Raw genomic sequence first — 9243 nt, forward strand, 5'->3', positions numbered from 1 at the left:
GCTCCCCTAAGAGCCACCACAGATAATATGGCAGGTCCTGAAGATGTGTCAGGGGTGGGGCTCTTGTTCTTATAAATTTGGGGTCATATGAGGAGGGGGTAGGGGTAGTTTAATACCACATGACCTAGACTAAGTGCCAAAAAAATCACAAAGTAGGAAAACACAGACACCCAGTATGTCCTCAGCTTCATAGTATCCACTGATGTCGGTGAACCTCTCGTCCTCCTGCCTCTGTCTCCAGAGTTGTGGGATAACAGGCATGTACCACCGTGCCCAGTTTATTCCATAGTGAGAATCAAGCCCAGGACCTTATGCCTGCTAGGGAAGGACTCTACTAATTGAGCCACATCTCAGCCTCCTGGCCGGAATCTTAAGTCATCGTCCAGCATTTACTCCAGGGCCCATTTATGTGGAACACCAGTTTTACTGACCACATTGCAGAGAATCAGCCAGCCCCCCCCCCCCCCCACCGTGGGCACATCTCCCAAAAGACCAGATGTGGATCTTGGTGGAGGTCACAGGCCCTGCTTCCCTGAAGCCTTTTAACCTAGAATGTTCTTTATGGATAAATGCCACAGTTGCTTAGAATTTGGTAAGACCAAGAAAACCTTCTGGAAAGTTCTGATTCCGAGGAAAAGGTGGTGACATTTTTATTTAGAGCATGTAAGGCTATTGCTTACTTGTCACATAAAATGATGTCAGTGCAGTGGACTCTCGTGCCCTAGGTGAACCATGGAAAACAGACCAGGATGTGTTCTTCCTCAGTTTTAGTTCTTAGAACTGAGATTCTGACCAGAGGCAATCAGGAAAAGTGTTGATTTTTTTATTTGTTTCAGTGCTGGGAATTAAAACCCAGCAATTTCTCTGTGTTTGCCCCTGCTCAGAACTCCTCAAAATGAATATGCTAACCGTGAAGGATCTGGCTTCCCTGAGAGGTCAGACCCTGCTCCCCACCTCCACCCCCCCCCCCAAACACACATCATTGCCTGACAGCGGGGGTCCCACCATCATGATGAACAGACAGACCATCTGTGTCTCTCCTGTGATGAAAAGTGAAAAGTTAGACCAGAGGCCTGTGGTCTGCTAATGGGACTTCTTGGGTTTGGGGCCACTGAAATAAAAGTACAAGGCTCAGACCTAACCAGTGATTTGTGGCTTTAGTTTGGAAGCCTATCAGAGATGGGCTGACATCATCATAGCTGAAGTGCTCTACAGGCAGTGCTTGGAATCACAGAGCCAGAAGGAGAGAAAGGGGGAGAGTGGGAGCCTGGTAAGGGAAAGAGAACGACCGCACACTTAATTGATCTCACAATGGCTGCCTTCCCTCTCCGGTATCTCCTTAGCCTGAGCAGATGTCCAGGTCTGTGCAACTGGTTAGATGCAGTTCACAGCAGCATCCACAGGGAAATATAAAAATAAGCATATTGTTGGACTTCCAGAGCAAAATCACAAAATCAGTTAGGGAACTGATAGAAGAAAGACGGTTTCTCTCAGACAGAAATAGCTTTGTGACCCTGCATCAATCCTGCAGGAGCAGAGATCTGCAAGGTTGGTTTGTTTCAGACAACCTTCAAGGTCCTTGCCAGAGAACACTGAGGAATGGTAAGGAGAGCTAGAAGCCCAGCTAAGCATTTGTGTGGGGCAAGTGGCTTTCCCAATGCCACCATGCCCCTGCCCCAGCTGATGCTCTCCCTCCTCTAAAGCAGGCTGACCTAAGGATGCTGTGTAAAGACAGTCTTCTGGGCTTGTAGAGTTTTGTTTTGTTTTTCATTGTTGTTTTGGATTTTTCAATTTTGTGTGAGTCTGTCTGTCTGTCTGTCTATGTGTCTATATCTGTGTGTATGTATGTTGTCTGTGTGTGTAGCTCTGTGGTGTGTATATATGTGTGTCTATGGTGTATGTGTGTGTAGCTATGTGGTGTGTGTATATGTATGTGTCTATGGTGTATGCATGTGTATGTCTGCCTGTCTATGGAGTATACATATGTATATATGTCTATGGTGTACATGTGCATCTGTCTATGAGATAAATGTGTGTATGTATGTGTCTATGGTGTGTATGTGTGTCTGTCTGTCTATAGAGTTTGTGTGCATGTGTGAGTGTACCTGTGGGTGTGTGTGTGAGCATGCGTGCATGTGTGTGTATGTGTGCATATGTGTGTGTGCATTGCACGTGTTCATGTGTGTGTATGTGTGTGTGCATGTGTGTATGTGTGCATTGTGTGTATGTGTGTGTGTGCATGTGTGTGTGTATGTATGTGTGCGTGTTTCTTATTCATCTCCAGACAGTACTACTAAAGCTTTCTCCCCTTCACCTTCCTTATCTGTTTGCTTGTTTTTGTTTTAAGCTTTTGATTTCCTCTCTTACAGGACAAAGTTGGTTGGTTTTTATTTGCTTCCATAATCAAAAGTTAAAATTTTATTCAGGGGAGCTCCTAGTGACATCCAGCCAATCAGACATGGATATTGTAGGAAAAGAAGTAGGGGTCTGTGTTGGTGACTGTGAGTGTGTGTACGCATGTGTTGGTGACTGTGAGTGTGTGTACGCATGTGTGTGTGTGTGTGTGTGTGTGTGTGTTTGTGTGTGTTGGGGGGGAGAAAGAGGTAGGGGAGAATTCTATGTATAAGAGTGTAGGTGCAAAAGCCCGTAGACTCCATGAAGAAGCCAAAGAAGGTTGTTGGTGGTCTACCTCTCTATCTCTCTACCTCCCTTCCTTACTACCTTCAGATGGGGACCCTTTCCTTTAGTCTAGCCTGGCTGGCCAGCACGCCCTGGAAATGTCTATTCTCCAATGCTGGAGTTAGAAACGTGCATAGCCACCCTGGATTTTTGCATGGGTGTTGGGGATTCAAACTCAGGTCCTCTTGTTTGCAAGGCAAATACCCTTATCCACGAAGCCATGTCCCCACACCCTCGGCCACTATTTTTTAAGGAGCTGAATCCTAACTTCTCTTGTGGAAAGATGCCTCCAATGTTGCCTGTCTGGCATTCATGATGACGTAGTAATAGCACAGTAAGAAAATGTTTTTCTGCGTTTGTCACCCACCTTCTCTGCAGCTTTGCTACACAGTGTACTACTGTTACACCCTTGTAGAACAGTGCTATGGGGGAGGCTATAAGCATCTGTCCCTATCGCTGTGTTTACTTAGGAGAGCAAGCCTCTTTCCTCTCTAGGTGGACAAGTCGCACATTCCACAAAGTCAGGGACAGTGCTCCTCCTCCTCCTCCTCCTGCTTCTGCTCCTGCTCCTCCTCCTCCTCCTGCTCCTGTTCCTCTTCCTGCTCCTCCTCCTCCTCCTCCTGCTCCTGCTCCTCCTCCTCCTGCTCCTGCTCCTGCTCCTCCTCCTGCTCCTGCTCCTCCTCCTCCTGCTCCTGCTCCTCCTCCTGCTCCTCCTCCTCCTGCTCCTCCTCCTGCTCCTGCTCCTCCTCCTGCTCTTGCTCCTCCTCCTGCTCTTGCTCCTGCTCCTGCTCCTCCTCCTGCTCCTCCTCCTGCTCCTGCCCCTGCTCCTGCTCCTGCTCCTGCTCCTGTTCCTCCTGCCTCTGCTCCTGCTCCTGCTGTGCCTTGGTTCAGCCTGGGAGCCCCACAGGGCATCAGATTTCTTTCTTTGGGTTTGTTCCCAAATATAATCCACTTCCTGTTCCCCAAGTGTTAAGCCATAAACCTCAGGTATGTAGCAGCTATGGGACCCAGAGTAAAGAAAGGAAAGGGAAAGAAAAAGGAATTAGTGCATTAGTATCGTGGCATGGCTAAGTAGGAAGCACATCGTGAGCTGGGAAAATGCATTCGTAGATATTTCAAACCCAAACTCTCCCAGTCTGATTCTGCACCTGGCGCAGTGTCCACTATTCTGAAAGGAGCTTTGACCCTGAGAAGGGAGAGGTTTGCTTCTGAAGAGAAAACCCACCTTTGCATCCTCCAAAAATAATCTTCAGAAAGAAATCTCCACACTAGTCAGAAAGATGGCATTCTCAGTGAACCCAGCAAGCCACCCTGAGCCTGCCTGACTCCTTACTTACTGTCTGCCCCTGTGCTGAGGAAGGCCACTGTTCCCATGTCTACTAGGCAGTGTAAATGGTTGCGCTAGCTTACATGTGTCTGGGTACCCAGTCAGACATGAGTGAGGACCGGAAGTCCACCCCCTTCAGAGCAGCATGAGTACCCGTGTACAAACCAAGGGTCTGTGAGAATTCAGCAGCCGTCTCACTGCCCGGAGAGCTCCTGTCCAAGAGCACACCACTGGCTGCCTTTGGCTTCTGTCCTTCAGTGTCTCAGTGGGAGCAGCCTGCCCATCTCTGTCCTGTGCTCCTCATCAGCCTTTCCGAAGAGCACTGGGGATGCTCTCAGCAGTGCCTTTGCCAAGTGTGCCATTTGTAAAGCGCTCTGGCCCACGGCTTCCCTCTGGCTGCTGCTCGCCCCTGCGCTGAGCTCTGTGTTATTAGGGCTGTCTGTCACTTCCCAGGTCCTCCTGAGGTGACTTGCTTCCCTTGCTGCCTTGGCGGCCCCTTAATATTCACCGTTGTGTCCTTCTCCCGGTGTGGGGAGGTGCACATGGTCCTGTGGTGGGCTGGGATGCTGTGCTCGCTGCGTGACTGTGTGCGGATTGATGGCTTTTCCTTTCACTCCACTATTTCTCGGTTTGACTGCTGTGGACTGTGAGTCACTGGTGGCAATGTTTTCATGGATTAGCTGCATCCTAAAAATAGTCTAGGTACTCATGCAAGCAGTAAATATGCCGGAACAGTCGCTCCCTTAGCTACCAAGAGAAGCGTGCTCAACAGTATCTATGTTCAGTCTGGTAGAAACAAAACCAAACTCATCACAACACAAATGGTCAGCGGCCTGAGCGAAGGTCACATGCTAGGTCTATGGACCAGTTACCTCCTCTCAGTTCTGATGTCAACCGTTCTTGTTTGTGTGTGTCCTTTGACCCATGAGGTGGCCCAGGACTGTAGTCCTAGCTACCTAGGCAAGAGGATCACTTGAACCTGGAAGTTTGAGAGGAACCTGGGCATCATAGCCATCAAAACAGAAGAAGTCTGGTGCTCTGCAACCTTTTGGGGACGTAAGTGTCCCCTACTTGATGGTCTTATTCCATCGACGTGTTGCTTTAGATCGTGGCCTTTGTGGCTCGGCTTTACTTCACTTTGTCTTAAGGAGTCACCCAACCTGACCTTGAACGCTTGGCAGTTCCCCTCCTTCAGTCGGACTCCTGAAGGCTAATATCATAACCAGAACCCTAAGGCTTATTAGCCAACCAGCCTGACCTACTCTAGATCCAGGTCAGTGAAAGACCCTGTCTCAAAAGTAGACAGACAGACAGACAGACAGACAGACAGACAGACAGATGATGAACAGCACCTGAGGAATACCCAAGGTTGTTCTCTGATTTATGTGTGCACATAGAAGTTCTCCAACCCCCTCTCTCTGTCTCTGTCTCTGTCTCTGTCTCTGTCTCTGTCTCTCTCTCTCTCTCTCTCTCCTGTTAAATCTTATGCTGGGGACCAGTGATGACTCAGTAGATAAAGACACGTGCCACCAAGCCTGACAAGGTGCGTTCTATCAAAGAACTCACATGGGTAAAGGGAGAAAAACAACTCCCACAAGTTGTCCTCTGACTTCACAAAGCGTGCGCGCGTGCGCGCGCGCGCACACACACACACACACACACACACACACACACACGCATGATGTAAAAATGAATTTTAGAAATTATTGGTGGCACAGGTCTTAAACCTCAGCATTCGAGGCAGGTAGATCTCTGAGTTCGAGTTCAGCCTGACCTACAAAGTGAGTTCTGCGACAGCCAGGACTATACAGAGAAACTGTCTTGAAAAACCGATGCATAAATTTTATTACTCAAACTACGTGTATGTGTATGTCTTAAGTGTGAGTTTGTATATGGGTACAGTGTCCACAGAAGCCAGAGGGGGTCCTGGATGTCCCTGGATCTAGAGTTATGGCTGACATAGGTGTTAGGAATCTATCTCAGGCCCTCTAGAAGAGCAATGGTACATACTCTTAACCTTAGAGCCAATTCTCCAGCCCCCAATTAAAATATAAAACCAGTCAGGCAGGGATGGCACACGCCTTTAATGCCAGTACTCGGGAGACAGAGGCAGGTGAATCTCTGAATCAGAGCCAGTCTGGTCTACAGAGTGAGTTCTAGGATAGCCAACACTACACAGAGAAACCCGCCAAACAAACAACAATCAAAAACCTTTACACCGTGAATTAAATTCATTATAACTGAGCCAGTATCGATAGGCTGTTATTGACTGCAGCCCACAGTTTGGATTAGAGTTTACTGACGTGTGCCTTTTGAGAGTCTTATAACAAATGAAGTGGCCCTGTAGCCAGCCTTACCATAGCAGCCAGAACAGTTTTACCACTCTGAAAATCCTTTATGCTTCTCATGTTACCCCTCTCCCAACGTCCCACCTCAGAGCAAGAAGATCTAGTAATCTTCACTGTTTCTAGGTTTGCCCCCTTCCAGAGTGTTCTGTAGTTGAGATCAGGGAGGATACCATTGGTCACTTGACAGCATGCATCTGAGGTTTTCCTCCGTGTGTCGATGAGGCTTTGGTCACTCTTTTTGTTTCAAGACGATGAGACTTTTTCTTTTATCGTTGTCTTTGGTGGCTTGTTTTGTTTCTTGAAATAATGGTATTATTGTGAGGCCTAGACTGTGAACCTCTTACTGTAGCTCCCAATAACCGGAAGTGTATGCATGGGCTACCGCAACTGATTTTGCGTGTGTGTGTGTGTGTGTGTGTGTGTGTGTGTATGTGTATCTTTACTTGGGATTGAATCCAGGATTCCATGCATGTTCAGCAAACACTCTGTCATCAAGCCACCACTCTAACCCATAATGTTAAGTCACATGGGGATAGAAACTATGTCAGCCATCCAGTGCAGAGTGTCCCAGCAGTAGCTGTGTGGTCACTGATTGGACGGTGCCCATCATAGCCAAACATGGGCCTCCTGATGGGGTCTTCCCATTGGAGAGTTCTGGGAGCCATGAACCTGTGACTGACCTGTGACTAAGGGTTTGTGTTTGATGGCATCCCAGTGTAAGGATGTGGGTTTTCTGAGCAGCCCCGAAATGCTTTCACAAAAGGCCAAGTCACGTGACTAGATGCTTTAAATAGAGTGCTCCCAGATCCTTTCACACTTTACTGAAGAGCTGGATAGGTTTTATTAATAATGTTTAAACACCGAAATCAGTAGCTCTCTCCCGGCCCCTTCGTCCTCACTGTGGCGCTCTCTGCTTTGCTTCGAGCTGGGAACATAGTCCCGCAGATCCTTCTCAGAGCACTAAAAACAGCTTCAGAGAAGCTGATGGCTTCCTGCTCAGGGAAGAGCTACAGGAGGAGATGGTGCAAACTCGGGGTGGGAGAGGAACAAGGAACGCTTGGTAAAGCAAAGAGAAAGTCTCAGGAAGGAAGAAGAAACGCGTTTAAACAACAGACGTCTTCTCTTCCTTCTGCCCTGCTTTTGGATGAAGTGTCCATATGTGTGCGTGTGTGTGTGTGTGTGTGTGTGTGTGTGTGTGTGTGTGTGTGCGCGCGCGCGCGCGCACTCACGTGTGGATGCAGTACTAATCTAAGATTGAAATATGCAATCAAATGGCAGAACTCTCTGTGCGTGCACAGTGTTTAGATACAGTCCTTGTTGACTGACTCGCCACCGGCTTTGATGGTGTTTCTCACATTGCAGAATAAGTACAGTGTCAGAAGCTAGTCCTTAGCTGTGGTATAAACGCACCGTTAGGAACCGGGAACTGAGGCCTCGCTGCCTCCATGTCTGGCTCTCTCCATCCAGGACAACTGGAAGAATTGACTTAAGTGGAGTGAGTGTGTAGGAGGGAAGTCGCTGTGTGTGTCCTGAGTGGAGCAGTAGGGAAAGGGGAGGGGGAGGGGCAGGTGGCAGGCGATAGACCCCTAGAAATGACAGATGCTCCTTCCAAGAGACTTGCTGTCTTTAGAGGCTTAATCAAGACCATCCTGGGAAATGTTGATATCCCTGATGGAGAAAGAAGGGAGGGAGGAAAAGAAAAATTAAAACAGGATCCTGTGAAATTATGACCCCTTAGTAGCGGCAGAAGAACCTTAAAGGAGATAGCTATGGGCCAGCCAGAAAGCTGTCTATGGGGCACACATAGGCCCCGGAAGAAGGGTCACTGTGATAGAGGTGATTTAAAATTAAATATATATTTTAATATAAAATTTAATTTATATTTAATTTAATTTATATTTACATTGAATATTTAATATAAAAACATATATAATAATTAAAGTGGTTTCTCCATTGTCTTAGATAGTGCCCTCTGCTGGTCACCTCTACCATTGTAGTGTTTTCCCTTTAGAAGTCAAATGATCTCTTAGAATTTTACTGAGCATCTCTTGTATCCGAAAGCATCCTAAACTCTGGGAATAGCAGTGTAAGTTTACAGACAATGTGAGAAACAGTAGGGGTAAAGTACAAAAATAGAACATCAAAAGATAAGCTTCTGAGGAAGATACAATGTTTATAAGAAGGAAGTTAGGGATGGATGGAGGCACTGGCTGAAACAGGATGTCAGGACGGCTCTGTCGGAAGTGCACAGACTGTGCAGGAGGCAGGTGTCTTTAGAGTTAAACACACACACACACACACACACACACACACACACACACACACAAATGTTCCCTTGGCAGCTGAGTCCTGTGAAGCTTGTTCTGCTGACATTTTTCTCCAAGTGACATGCTGGCCTTGGCCAAAACTCAGGTGTTCAGCATCGTGAGAAACTATCTAGACATTCTAGAAGAGAATCCAGTCAAGTTTATCTGGGATTTGGATGTGGGTATTAGAAAGAAGTGGGGGGAAGACATTGCAATTTTCAGGGTCCGGAGCTGAACGACCCTGATGGGGATGGGGGAGGGAACAAGGGAGCCACTGTCAGGAGGTCTGTCTGTCTCTCTCTGAGACATCTAAATGGGTGCATACTTACATAATAGGTAGCCAACATCTAACCTATAAACCCTGAGAAGACACCGGTCTCCAGAAGATGAGGACCTCTGTCTTACGCAAGTCCCTTTTCATGGTCTCTGTTGCTTAGTTGACACTGCTGTCTGTCACAGGAGTGTTGTCACCTCTTAACCATATTGTAATGTCATGTAGGTAAAATTCAGGAAGTATAGAAGAAAGGGAATGTTTGTGGGGTCTGGGATTTAGTCCTAATTCCACTGGCTAATAACTAATATT

General features: G+C 47.4%; 1 protein-coding gene across 17 annotated transcripts in view; it reads left to right on the plus strand.

Moving 5' to 3' along the window:
• Positions 1-9243, plus strand: part of Atxn1 (ataxin 1) — a 410902-nt gene that overhangs the window by 391478 nt on the left and 10181 nt on the right.

Source organism: Rattus norvegicus, chromosome 17 (assembly GCF_021556685.1).
Source record: "Rattus norvegicus strain SHRSP/BbbUtx chromosome 17, alternate assembly SHRSP_T2T, whole genome shotgun sequence".
Classification (NCBI taxonomy): Eukaryota; Metazoa; Chordata; class Mammalia; order Rodentia; family Muridae; genus Rattus; species Rattus norvegicus.